We start from the raw sequence: 13919 nt of genomic DNA on the forward strand, positions 1-13919 counted from the left end.
GACTGTAGGTTTTCAGTTTCAGGCTATTACAAATAACACTTCTATGATCAATCACATGCATACAGGTTTTTGTGTGGACATAAGTTTTCATTTCTCTGAGGTAAATGCCCAGGGCATTACTCTGGGTCACAGAGTAAATGAATGTTTCATTTTTTAAGAAACTGCCAAGCTATGTTCCATAGTTGTCGCATGCCCCGTCCTCGCCGGCAAGAACAGCACGCAACAACAGCAGGATTCTTCTGCAGAAAGCTTTATTCTTCAGCTCTTTGTGAAACAAATGAGTTGGGCAGGACCCAGAGGGGAAGGAGAGGCTTGCTTATATAGTTCTCATGCTCTGACCTGGTTGGTGCGGCTCCATATGCCTTATTAGCATAACCATTTGGTGGGTCTCATTGGTCCTTATGCCAAGGCGCAATTAGCATGTAGTTTAGTGGTGTGGGATGATTTGTCATTAGGAAGTTCGGGGCCTTCCGGCTGCCCTACATTGGGCGCTATTTTCTGAGCGCGGCTGCCAACATCTCCCCCTTTTTTGTCTAACAGAAGCTCAAGGCGGAACTTGCCAGCAGAGGCGGAGACAGAGGCCTGACCTCCATCATACTTCCTGATGCCCCCTTTTTGGAGAGGGGTTCTGGGCATCTACCCCTATGCAGTCAGGCATGCCTCTCAGAGGGGTCCAAGACCTCTTGCAGTGCTTTGCCTCGCATCCTCTGGCTGGCGTTGGGACCTCTTGGTACAAAGGGTTTGGACCCTTTTTCTCAACCCTCTTGCACCATGAGCTTCTTAAAGAAAGCTGTGATTAAGCAATGAGGTACTCGGGCCTGGTGCAGTGCCACATGGGCTCAGGGTGCAAGAGCTACCTCAAGCTAAAGCTGAGCTTCCTTCTTAAGCATATTGAGCCACACTTGGGGAGAGGCGCCAACGTCTATAGCCATTAGGGCTTGAGCAAGGATCACCTTGTCCTTCTTATGTTGATTGCGGAGTCTGCATAACAACCAGAGTAGGAGCATGAGACCTCCAAGCATGAACACGCCCATCCCAGCCATGCCCGCCCACTCCTTGACGTGGGAGAGAGCTCTGAGGAACCAGGAAGAGAGTCCTTCTGCTACGGAGATATCTAGACGGGTGGAGTTGATGTGGATTATTTCTCACCGCAGTTCTTCTAGTGCTCCATCAAAGTCCTGGGACCAGTTTCCTGAAAGATACTGGGACAGGCCTCGTGACAGATTAGTGAAAGCATTTAATACTTCTGTTAGTGATCCTGGCTTGTTTGTGGCTCTGTAATATGGCTGCGGCTAGGCCCGCGTTGGTGAGTGGCCCTCCTATTTCTCTACAGGCTTTCAACCAAGCGTGTATCCCTTTCTGTTTCCAGGGTGTTATCGCCTGTCTGCATTCCTTGGTACATTGTTCAAATACTAATTGCTCTACCAGGGGCATCGCTTGTTCCTGATCTCCAAATATTCTGCCTGCGGCCTCCATCATACGAGCGACAAAGTCAGAAAATGGCTCGCTCGGCCCCTGAATAATTTTTGTCAAATTGCCTGATACTTCTCCTTTGTTGGTGAGGGCTTTCCATGCCTTGGCAGCGCACGTGTTTATTTGTGCGTATACCTGCAAGGGGAAGGCGGTCTGGTTGGCTACCCACTGTCCTTGGCCCGTCAGCATATCATATGACCACGCAGGCTGTCCTTCGGCCGCGTTTGCGCGTGCCTGGGTCATACTGATATCATGCCACAATGCCTTCCATTCTATGTATTGCCCCATACTAGAAAGGCATGCCTTAGTTACATATTGCCAGTCTGCGGGTGTCATGGCTGTCTCTGTTAATCTCTCAACTTGTGCTATGGTATAGTTGGCACTGACCCCATAAGCCCGAACGGATTCTGCTAACTCCTTAACTTGTTTATGGCTCAGGGGCTGGTGAGAGCGTACGCCATTATCCTCAAATACAGGAAACATTTGTCTAATTGCCTGAAGAGTATCTGGGTGGCAAAAGGAGAGTGCGCCACTCACGTAAGGTGGCGGGGCAACGGGCGTCGGGGGACACCCTACTTTCATTTTTTCCTTGGTCCGCTTTTCAACTTTGCTGGTTCCCTTACTTCTGCACTCTGCGGTTTTATTTTCTTCCCCTTCCTCTGCAGACGTTAATTCCTCCTCAGATTCCCTATTGGAGAGTTGGAGGTCCCTCAACTCTTTCCAGGGGTATTTACTATTTTCTCCGAGGCGATCGTCACTCGCTTCTCGGGGCTCTTTCGCTTTTGCCCTAGGCGGGCTTTCTCCCTCACTCTGGGGTTTCTTTACCTTCGTTTTTGTGGCCTTTTTTCGGTCGCGCGCGCTCTCTGTTTCCCGTTCCGTTTCTGACATGCTCTCTTGGATATCTGTCAATGCTCTCTGACCTTCTTTTATTACCTTTTCACATCTCTCATCTTGCAGACAAGCTCTAATCAGTTTCCAGAGGGGCCCGGTGCCTCCCCTCAGGCTACCCTCCTCCTCCTCTCTATCAAGATCTTTCCCCAGTTTGTCCCAGCTCGGGATTGAGAGGGACCCTGAACAAATGAACCAGGGGGCCACACGGTCTATCTCCTTCACAAAAGATCCTAAGACTTTGCTGGAGACCTTCAAGTTTCGCTCTTTGAGAGCTGTCTGCAGCGCCGTGACTAATGACGGTGCATTCCCCATGGTGCCTCCTTATTTACAGAGAACCATCAACCATCATCCTAAAAAGCAGGGGCCTCTCGGAACTTACCCCTCCGGGCTTTCTTCTGACCTGCAGTTCTGAATCCTCTCCAGATGTCTGAAGGGTCCTCCCTGTGCCGGTGATGTTCTGGTTCCCGGGTTTCGGCACCACTTGTCGCGCGCCCCGTCCTCGCCGGCAAGAACAGCACGCAACAACAGCAGGATTCTTCTGCAGAAAGCTTTATTCTTCAGCTCTTTGTGAAACAAATGAGTTGGGCAGGACCCAGAGGGGAAGGAGAGGCTTGCTTATATAGTTCTCATGCTCTGACCTGGTTGGTGCGGCTCCATATGCCTTATTAGCATAACCATTTGGTGGGTCTCATTGGTCCTTATGCCAAGGCGCAATTAGCATGTAGTTTAGTGGTGTGGGATGATTTGTCATTAGGAAGTTCGGGGCCTTCCGGCTGCCCTGCATTGGGCGCTATTTTCTGAGCGCGGCTGCCAACACATAGTGACTGTGTCATTATACATTTCCATCAACAATGTATAATGGATTGAGTTTCTGAGCCTCCTTGGTAGTACCAGTTATCCTCAATCTTCTAATTGTAGCTGTTCTTAAGGGGTGTGTAGTAATATCTCATTGTGGTCTTAATTTCCATTTTCCTAATGACTAGCGATATGGAATGTCTTTTCTTGTGCTCATTTGGCATCCATGTAGGCTGTCTGGTGAAATGTCTATGGTTTTTTTTTTGTCCACCTTAAAATGAGATTGCTTATTTTCACTGTCAAGTTTTGATATGAGTCCTTCATCAGATATATTCTAGATAAAGTCCTTTATCAGGTATGTGGTTTTCAAATATTTTTTCCCCATTTGTAGCTTATCTTTTCATCTTTTCTACAGGGTCTTTCACAGAGCAACATATTTAATTGTGATGAAATTTATCTTATTGATTTTCTTTCATAGATCATACTTTTGGTGTCATTCCTGAGAACTCTTCACTAAAACTAGGTCCCAAATATTTTTACTATGTTTTCTCCTAAAATTTTTATAGTTTTAGCTTTATATTTAAATACATTATGCATTTGGGGTTAATTTTTTCTGTGGCTATGAGGATTAGGTGATGGTTGGTTAGCTTATTTAGTTGTTTATTTTCCCCTGGGTACAGTTGCTCCAGCACCATTTATTGAAAAGACTAGTTTTCTCCATTAAAGTGCTTTTGCACCTCACATTGAAGCTATTTCTGGGCTCTATATTCTGTCCCATCTGTTCCATAAATACATCTGACTTTTAAAAAATGTTATTTTTAATTGAAATATAATTCACACAGCATAAAATTCAACATTTTAAACTGTACAATTCAGTGGTTTTTAGTATATTCATAAGGTTGTGGCACCATCATCACTACTAATTCTGTAATATTTTCATCACCCCAGAAAGAAACCCCATGCCTGTTAGTAATCACTCCCTGTCCCCCTTCCTCCCAGCTCTGGCAACCACTAATGTATTTCTGTTTCTATGGATTCTCCTAATATGGACATTTCATATAAATGGAATCATACAATATGTATCCTCTTTCATCTGGTTTCTTTCACTTGGCATAATATTTTCAAGGTTCATTCATGTTATAATATGTATCAGTACTTCATTTTTACAGCAGAATAATATTCCATTGCTGGCTATGTTTATCTATTCATTAGTTGAAGGACATTTGGGCTGTTTCCACTTTTTGATAAACTTTTTGTTTATTATGGATAATGCTATAATATATATTGGTGTAGAAATTTTTATATGAATACAGGTTTTCATTTCTCTTACGTATATATGTAGGGATGAAATTGCTATGTTTAACTTTCTGAGAAGCTGTCACTGTTTTCCATGGCAGCTGTACCAGTTCACATTTCCATCAGCAGTGCTTGAGGACTCCAGTTTCTCTATATCCTTGCCAACACTTGTCATTGCCTGTCTTTATGATGATGGCCATCCCAGTAAAATGTGAAGTTCTATCTCACTGTGGTCTCACTTGTATATCCCTATCACTAATGATGTTAAGCATCTCTTCTTGTAGTTATTGGCCATTTGTATATCTTCTTTGGAGAAATGTCTATGCAAATCCTTTGACTTTTGTCTCTTCATTGTTGAGTTGTAAGAGGTCTTTATATATTCTGCATACTAGATCCTTATTAAATATGTAATTTTCAAATACTGTCTCCCTTCTGTGGGTTGTCTTTTCACTTTCTTGATAGTGTCTATTTCATACACAAAAGTTTTTTGTTTTTATAAAGTCCAATTTATCTGTTTTTAATTTGGTTGTGCTTTGAGTGTCGTAGCTCAGAAACCATTGCTTAGTCCAAGGTCATGAAGATTTATATTTATATTTTCTTCTAAGAGTTCTATAGTTTTAATTCATTTAGTTATTTGTTACTAACCCTTTATCAGGTATATGATTTGCAAATAGTTCCTCCCATTCCATAGATTGCCTTTTTACTTTGTTGATAGTTTCTTTTGCTGTGCAGAAACTTTGTAATTTGATGTAGTCCCACTTGTTTTTGTTTTTGTTGCCTTTTTTTTTTTTGGTGTCAAATCCAAAAAGTCACCATCAAACTGATGTCAAGGGGCTTACCATCTGTTTTTTTATTTTCCTAAGCATCTGTTATTTGGTGAATACACTCAGGATTGCTATGTCTTCTTGGCAGATTGACCTCTTCATCATTATCTAGTGTCTCTCTACCCCTGCTGATTTTATTTGCTTTGAAGTCAACTTTTATCTGATATTAATATAGCTACTCCTGCTTTCTTTTGATAGATATTTGCATGCTATGTCTTTTCCATCATAGTACTTGTAATATAATTATATTGTTATATTTTAAGTGAGTTTCTTATAGATAGACAGCATATAGTTGGGTCATGTTTTTAAAAAATCAGTTCTGCCATTTGGTATATTTTATATATTTACTGTAGGGAAGGATACCCTTATTATTATTAGAGTAGTGGTGAAAGTCCTGGCTCCCTGTCTCAAAGGAATGCCTAAAGGAAGTTCTTTAAACAAAAAGGAAAATTATAAAAGAAGGAATCTTGGAAATTTGTGACCAATAATAGAGGTGAAATGCAGCACTATACCAGACTGGGTTTGATCTTCAAAATGAGGGCAGAGATGGGATATGTATATTCTTGGGTTACTGCCTAACAGTATGTACCCAGGTAAATTAAAAAAGGCTTCTAGATCCTCACAGCCACAAGAGAGAATGTGGAGAGGATGGCAGTTTATAAGACACTATCTGTGAATAACGGCTATTGGGACAGGACATTAAGGAAACACTCATTTGCCTGAATCCAATCTTCTTAACTTAGCATCCCAGGTCCCCCACAACATTTTTTAATTGAATTTCCCAGAAACAGGCTTTGAGATAAGAATTTGAATGTATGTAACGTATTTTGGTAGTCATCTCAGATGACACCAGTAGGAAATGGAGAAGTGAGACAGGGGAGGGAAGGCAGCCCATAAGGGTGTGTTAGCAGACAAGTTACCTCTGTGGGCAACTGAGATTAATCCTGTTGGGGACCTCTGAGGAGTGATGGTCACACACACATCTCAGAGTTAGCCCACCCCAAGGGACAAGGGAGAGGGGGTATTTACACAGCAACTCCAGTCAGTCATTGGCTGTTGGCTGAGGGAAGAAGGGAGGGATGCGGTTCCTGCCTGTTGCGCATGAGGGCAGAGGACACCACCAGAGCACCCTCAAAGGGATGCCGCTGCTAGCAGGCCTGAGGGCATACGAGTGGGGCACCGACAGTATCTGCCTCCCTGGACCAGACGCTGCCCTAGTTTTCCAGCCTATAACCCGCATTCACTCAGCCAAACACACTGGGCTACTCTGTGCTTTCCTAAATAAGATGCGACAACCCCTAAGCTCACTTTAGGCCTCCAAAGGAAAATGTCCTTCCAGCTCCTAAATGCTGTTTCCTCCACTGGAATCGCTCTTCTCCATTCCCAGTTTCTCCCTGACAAAATTCTACTTGCCAAACTAGACCTCAGATGGCAAATTTGATGAGAATGTTAAGGTCATGTTTTCCATGGGATTTCAGTGTTTCCTTCATGCTCCCATGCAACAGCAGCTCCTGCTGCCCTGAAGGACTCTGGCATATTCTGTTCCCTCTCTGTGGTACTTGTTTGCAATCACAATATATTTACTGATGCTCTTGGCTGTCTACCAGACTTCAGGCTCTTGAAGTCAGGGGTGAGGTATAAATATTTTTACACAAATACAGGACTCAGCAAACATTTGTGGACGTACCACCAAAGGCAAATGTCGCCAGACACCTTTTGTTCAGGCTAGCCTTTGCGGTGTATGTAGGAGAAGAGGGCATGGCAAGAAAGCCTGCAAGACCCAAACCCTTGTTGATTAGTGTCAGCAAGGCAGTCTTCTAGCTGTAGTTCCATATTTTTACCAGCAGATGGCAACAGCCTCCTACCATCTTTTAAGGACTCCGATTTCCTCTCCCCAGACAACTGGCCAATTTACAGTCCAGTCTTTGAGTCCTCACAGAGGATCTACCCAAGATCTGGGTCCAGGGCAGGCCCAGGGGAGATATATGACAAAAGGAGGACTCAATTCAATCTTCAGAGGGTACAATTCAGACACTGAGGGGCTGCAGGGTGCGGTGGCGGGGGAAAGGTGGGGAAATGAAATACCCACAAAGCCATTAAGACCCCTCGCAAGAGAAGCAACCTGTGTGAGCTTAACCGGGGACACCATTTTCTTGGGCCTCAGTTTCTTCATTCATAAAACAAGGAAGTTGGAATAGACGTCCAGAGTTCCTCAGAGCTCCTGAGTTCCTCAATGCCTGAAAGCGTGCTCGTGAGCAAGCTGAGAGACCAGCAAATGCAGATAAAGCCGTGCAAGGCTTCCTGAAGGAGGCCAGGGGGTTCCAGAAAGATGGGCAGGGCCTGGTAAGGGGCAGGCAAGAGCTCTAATAAGCATCTTTGCCCATATTGCACCTGGCCCCTCCCATTCATTCTTCTTCTCACCCACTGAACAGCATTCATTTCCCCCTACCCTATGCTAGGTGCTAGGGGTTTAAAAGTGGCAGAGACCTTCCTGGACTCCCAGGAGTTTGTGGTCTAGTGGCAGGGTGACATACCAACAAGTAATTATAGCGCAATTTGTACAGTGCAACGGGACAAGGATTCTCTAAATAACTAACATGTATATATTGCCATATCATTTACAAAACACGTCTAGAGTAAGACAGGATGATTGCCATTGCCAAGGCAACACAGGTAGAGACATGACATTGTGGGTCTGAGGTCACATTTCTGGGAGTGGTTATGCCGGCTATGACCAGTGTCTCTTCTCTTATTCCATATTCTGTGGCTTTGCCTACTTCCTCAGGCTACGTACGTGACCCTGCTGGTCAGCTGCAGAACTGAAAATCTTAGCCTTCAGACTAGAACACCAAAAAAATCTTCCTTTGTACTTTATTAGTTAGGAAATAAACACATCTCTTGGTCCCTTAAGAGAAATCCTAGGCAAGTAACCTATGCTCTCAAAGTGACTGCCCGGGGTTGGAGTCCTTGCTGTGTCCCATGGTTACTGGCTCCCCAAGGCCTCTTAGACTCATCCAGGACTGATGAGAATCTCCTGAGACATTTACCCCTCCCCACCGAGTCACTGACATCAGCAGTGAGTCACAGTCACTCATTCATCAGTTCCATTTGGTCAGAAAAGGCACATTGCCTTGTAAGAACCTGGAGATTCATGTGGTTGAGACTTCCTGAAAGGGCTTCTCCAGATCCCTTCTGCTCTAGACCCTTAAGTATGAAAATCTCAAGTTTCAGTCCTGGTTTGAGTTTAGTCATTCCAACCCCAGAGGCCATGGTTTCTTTACTGTATGATGATCCCTTCACTTTCACATAATTTGAAGAGTGATAAAGTGCTCTGACAGTCCCACGATTTTTTTGTCATTCCTTAAAACTCCATTAGGAAATATTTTCTTCAATTTAGAGATTTAAAAAAAAATCTAAGACTCCAGAAATTTTAAACTTGCTCAAGCAGCAGAGCTCAGATTCAATAAATATTTGAATTATTCATTCAGTAAACATTTATTGTGAACCACTGGATGGTCAGATGCTATTTGAGAATACAGAGGCCATCAAGCATGCTTCCTTGGGGCAGTCACATTTTAGCTAGAAAAACAGACACAGTAATACATTATTATTCTAACACAAGGTAGTTAAGTGCTATAACAGAATGTTAGGGAGAGAAAGAGCAGTGACTGGGTGACTTCTATACCCTAGGCCCCGCATAATGAGCTTTTGTCACGACTTCTTTCGAGATAAATCAGGATAAGTTGTTATGCTGCAGAACAGATAGGCCAAATCTAGGCTTATGTTTCACTCATACTACATGTCCAGTGAGGGTGGGCAGGGAGCTTTGCTCACGTAGTCACTCAAGGATCCAGGCTAACAGAGGTTCCATCTCAAGCACACTTCCATGGTTGTAGTGGCAGGGTAAAAAGAACTCTGAACCAGCAGGTAAATGTTGTGGCCCATAGTGACACCTGTCAATTCCACTTACAATTCATAGTACAGATTCAACTACAAGACCTCAGTCAACCACAGGGCCTGGAAGTTCAGTCTTTCTTGTGCCCAGAAAGAAAAGAAAAACAAATATTGATGGAAACTAAAGTCATGTAGAGAAACAGATGCATTATTTATAAAATACCATTCACTTTATCAGATTCTGATTCTATGGGGACTATTTTACAACTCTGTAAGGTATAGGTAAGTGACAGACATATGGATCCTGTTCCATCTGACAGAGGTTCAGTTGAGTGTTCTGCTTCCTTGTGGAAAAACTGTCTCTTTCTGTGTACAGGCAGACCCCATTTTATTGTGCTTCACTTAATTGGGCTTGGCAGATATTGTGTTTTTACAAGTTGAGAGTTCGTGGCGATCCTGCCTGGAGCAAGTCTTTTGGCACCATTTTTCCCAACAGCATTTGCCTGCTTCATGTCTCTGTGACACGTTTTGGTGATTCTCCCAATATTTCAAATTTTCTCATTATTATTACATTTGTCATGGAGATCCATGACCAGTGATTACAACTTGCTGAAAGCTTAAATGATGGTTAGCATTTTTTAGCAATAAAGTATTTTTAATTGAGGTGTGTACATTGCCTTTTAGACGTAATGCTATTGCACACTTACCAGACTACAGTATAGTGTAAACATAACTTTTAAATACACTGGGAAACCAGCAAGTTCATTTATTTGACTTGCTGAATGTGATGTTTGCTTTACTGAGGTGGTCTGAAATAGAAGCTCTGAAGTATGTCTGTGATCTCTGACATATGCCTGTATTCATTTCAGTATTCCTGATCCATAAAGGTGGTGTGTTTTTTCAGATTCTCTTTTGAACCAGTTGTAACATCTGCGTGGTTCCTGCATTGTGCGTAAAATTTAATCTTTAACATGAGTTCACTTCTGTGCCTGTATGACAGCCCTGATTTTGCCTTTTTCTGAAAATTATTTTCAAGGACACGTTTTAGAGATGAGGCAAGAGATTTAGAGAGGTTAAGAAACTTGCCCAAAGTCACCCAGCTAACAAGTGGCGGAGGTGGGAATTCCAATCCCTTCCATCTGACCTCAGAGACCATGCACTTTTCACCTCACAGTTTGCAAACACCACAGTGTGGCAGAGGGTAGGGTTTATCCACTCTCAGGTGCCAAGATAACTGGGTGTTTAAACTGGATCTTGTCAAATGAGCAGTGCTTCTGTGAGCAGAGAACACTTGAAGAAATAGCAGCCTGGAAGGGCAGGGTGTATTTGAAGGACACATGGCACAGCAGGGGAAAGGTCAGAGGGACACCGGAAGGTGTGTGGGAATGGTGAAGAGGCAAATGCCCATGCCAGTGTGTCTGGACTCCTGTGGGTGACTGATCAAATTATCAAATTTGTGTTTTGGGAAATCACGTCTGACGTGTGTGGAAAACAGCCTGGGGGACACAATCAGAAGCAGGGATACACCTGCGTTCACGGCAGCACCAGTCACAATTATCAAATGCCCATCAGCCAATGAGTGGATAACCAAGCTGTGTATACAGACCACAGAATATTATTCAGTCTTGAAAAGGGCACAAGCTGACACCTGCTACAACATGGATGAAACTTGAGAGGCTCATGCCAAATGAAAGCCAGGCACAAAAGGATAAATATTGTATGATTCCATTTTTTATGAGGTCCCTACAAGAGGCAAATTCATAGAGAGAAAAAGGTGAATAGAGGTTACTGGGAGCTGGGAGGGAGGGGGAGTGGAGAATTACTTTTAATAGGCACAGGGTTTCTGTTTAGTTTCATGGAAAAATTCTAGAAATGGATGGTGGTGGTGGTTGCCCAGCATTGTGAATGTACTTAATGCCACAGAATTGCACATTTGAAATGGTAAACTTTATGTTATATATATTTTACCACAATAAAAAATAGTTTTTTTAAAAAGGCAGGGAGATCGTTGCATGGTTGGCATGAGAAATGCTGAGGGCCACCGGCAGGTAGGGCAGGAGGGATGGGGGCTGGTGAACTCCTGAGTCACCCAGGGCTCAAATCCAGATGCTGCTCTTCCCCCAGGGCCCTCAGGAGGGCTCACAGGCTTTGGTTCTATTTTAAAATTCTCGGCTCCTGTTAACTCCTATGAATAATCTAACACATTTTTGACACAGCACCTGAGCCAATTTCTGATGCATAGCAAATTCTTAATACCAGTGTCTTGGATGAAGGAAGGAATAAACAACCAGACCTCCACAGCTGTGGCTCTCGGGAGGTAATGGGAAGAGGGAGTAGCATCTTAGGATCGCTGGGAAGCTTTTTCTAAATAAACATGCTCCTGCCCTTCAGTGAATACCCTCGGACCCCCACGCGCAATATGTTCTGAGATGGGTGGAAGCTGGGGGATAGGATGCTCTGAGATGGATCTGGGGCTCAGTCGGCACTGGGACACCGGAACAGAGAAGGAAGACGCTGCCGTTGGGAGGCAGGAGGCAAGGATTGATGGGAACGGGGCTGGATCTTCAGAAGCCGGTCACTCTTTTTCTTTTTTCTACCTCCCCACTCTCTTTGTTAATGAGCATGCCTCCTCCATTATTAATCCACTGTTTCAGCTGAAGCTCTGGCTCCGTGGGTCCATTATGCCTCTCCTGGGGCAGTCCTGCATACTGAGTGCATTAGTTCTGAGTGCACCAGGTGCTGGCTGGGCTCACCAGGGAGGAGCCGGGGGGCCCCTCGTCCACTCCTTCCCCCTCCCAACCAGCAACGCCAGCAAACTCAAGGGTGTCTATGCACCAGGCAAGTCCCAGGGCCTCAGTGTCCTACATAATAACTCCTTCCAAGTGTGAAGCCGTTTTCTCCTACAGACACCATCTGCACACGTGACCTCCATGTCCAGGCAGCATGGCACATGCTGAGAGCAAGGACTCAGGCTGCCTGGCCTTGGCCCCCACTTATCAATTTGGGGATCGGAGATAAGTTCCTGAACCTGATGAACAAAGCACTCTTCTAGATGCCTAGGATACAGCAGTGAGTAAGAAAAATCTCTGTCCTCACTGAAACCACATTGGAGTGGGGGAGATCGACAATGAGAAGCAGTAATAAGCAAGCGCAGGAGTGCGTTAGAAGTTAAGAGCTCTGAAACAAATAGAACAAGGTAAGAGGATGGGGGGGGGTGGCGGGGGTGGTCAGGAACAAACTCACTGAGAAGGTGACACCTGAGCACAGACTTGAAGGACGTGAGGACAGCAACCCTGCCAGGATCTGAGGAAGAATGCACCAGGCAGTGGCCAACAGCCAGTGCAAAGGGCCTGAGGTAGAAGCATCTGGCTTTGTTGGAGGAGACAGTGTAACAAAAGTGGGGTGAGTGAGAAGAGGAGTAGCAGGTGACATCGGAGATAATGGGGGACAGAGAGTGTAGGGCCTTATGGCCTATCAAGACTTCTGCTAATTGAGAAATTGGGGGGGGGGCTGTGTTGCAGGGAAGGGGGAATGAGAAGATGGCAGAGTCAAAGGACTGCAGGCTCCAGTGAACGCAAGCCAGGGGTCTAGAGGAAGAAGGTGAACAGACAGGAGGTGGTGGCCAATGAGAAGAAGGCACAAAACTGAGCAGTGGGTATCTGTGAGGTTAAAGTTATGAACTTGGGAACCTGTGGCTGATATTGGGTGGAGAAAGAGGAACTAACTGGGTGTGGGAGTATCATCTTTGAGCCTATGGACATCACCAAGAATCAAGTCTGGAGTAATGTTGACTAGAGTAGCAGTGAGCCAGGAAGCTTGAATCAAAGTGTTTTTAAATGTAGGTTTTACTATTATTTAGGTTGGGAAAGGGTAACAAATCAGGAGAGGACTGTCATTGGCGAGATAGTTTCTTATACCCCCAGATCCCAAGAGAAGGGGTCATCCCACGAAGGGCCACATAGGGAAGCACCAGGCTCAGTCAGGAGGCAGAGGTGGGTGGGGAGGTGGGCAGGAGCTTCACTGTGGCTCTAGTGGGAAGGAACGGGTAGGCAGAGGAAGCAGGCTTTGGGTCGGCTGGTTTGCATGGGGCTCCAGAGTAAACGGGCTGTCTCTAGTAGTCTGGTACTTTGTCTTGGGGTAACTAGAGCAGGTAGTTCATAGCCAGAGTCCCATAAAGGATGTGGCTGGTTTGCATGTGAAAGGGACATTTTCAGGAGAGCTTTGCTATCCCTAGGGATTGGCTGACCCAGGGAGGGCCAGCAAGGTCCCAAGCAAGCCTGCAGAGCATCAGAAAATAAATGACATAGTTAGTCCAAGCAGCAGTGAGGGAGTGCAGCTGGGTGGGGGCATCAGCAGTGAGGAGGGCTCGGCGGGTAGCTGGTGGCATGAGAGGCAGAGAGGATAGTGTGGCAGCAGCCCTGAGGGGCCAGGAGGGCACCCACTCCATCTCCCAGCAGCAGGGCATGGGAGGACAAGCACGCCCCTCCAGAGAGAGCACAGAGCAGAGAGGTTTCACTGAGCAAGAAGGTGAGGGGAGGCAGGGGAAGGCAGAGGCAATGAGTTTTCCCAGTGATGGTCATGAGTGCCTGAGCTTGCAGGAGAGGAGTTTCTTGAACTGGGGTCAAGATGAGCATGGTCGGACCAGGTGGGAACTGGAGCACAGGAGAAGAGGTGTGACCTGCGAGTCTGGATCTTTGGGACTGCTGACATAACAATGGGATTTGTCTTGAGGGAGTCAAGGCAGAT

At 45.2% G+C, this 13919-nt stretch overlaps 1 long non-coding RNA gene across 2 annotated transcripts in view; it reads right to left on the minus strand.

Moving 5' to 3' along the window:
• LOC140844055 (uncharacterized) overlaps positions 1 to 13919 on the minus strand; it is a 60826-nt gene that overhangs the window by 29595 nt on the left and 17312 nt on the right. The gene's annotated exons all lie outside the window — the stretch shown is intronic.

Source organism: Manis javanica, chromosome 10 (assembly GCF_040802235.1).
Source record: "Manis javanica isolate MJ-LG chromosome 10, MJ_LKY, whole genome shotgun sequence".
Taxonomy (NCBI): Eukaryota; Metazoa; Chordata; class Mammalia; order Pholidota; family Manidae; genus Manis; species Manis javanica.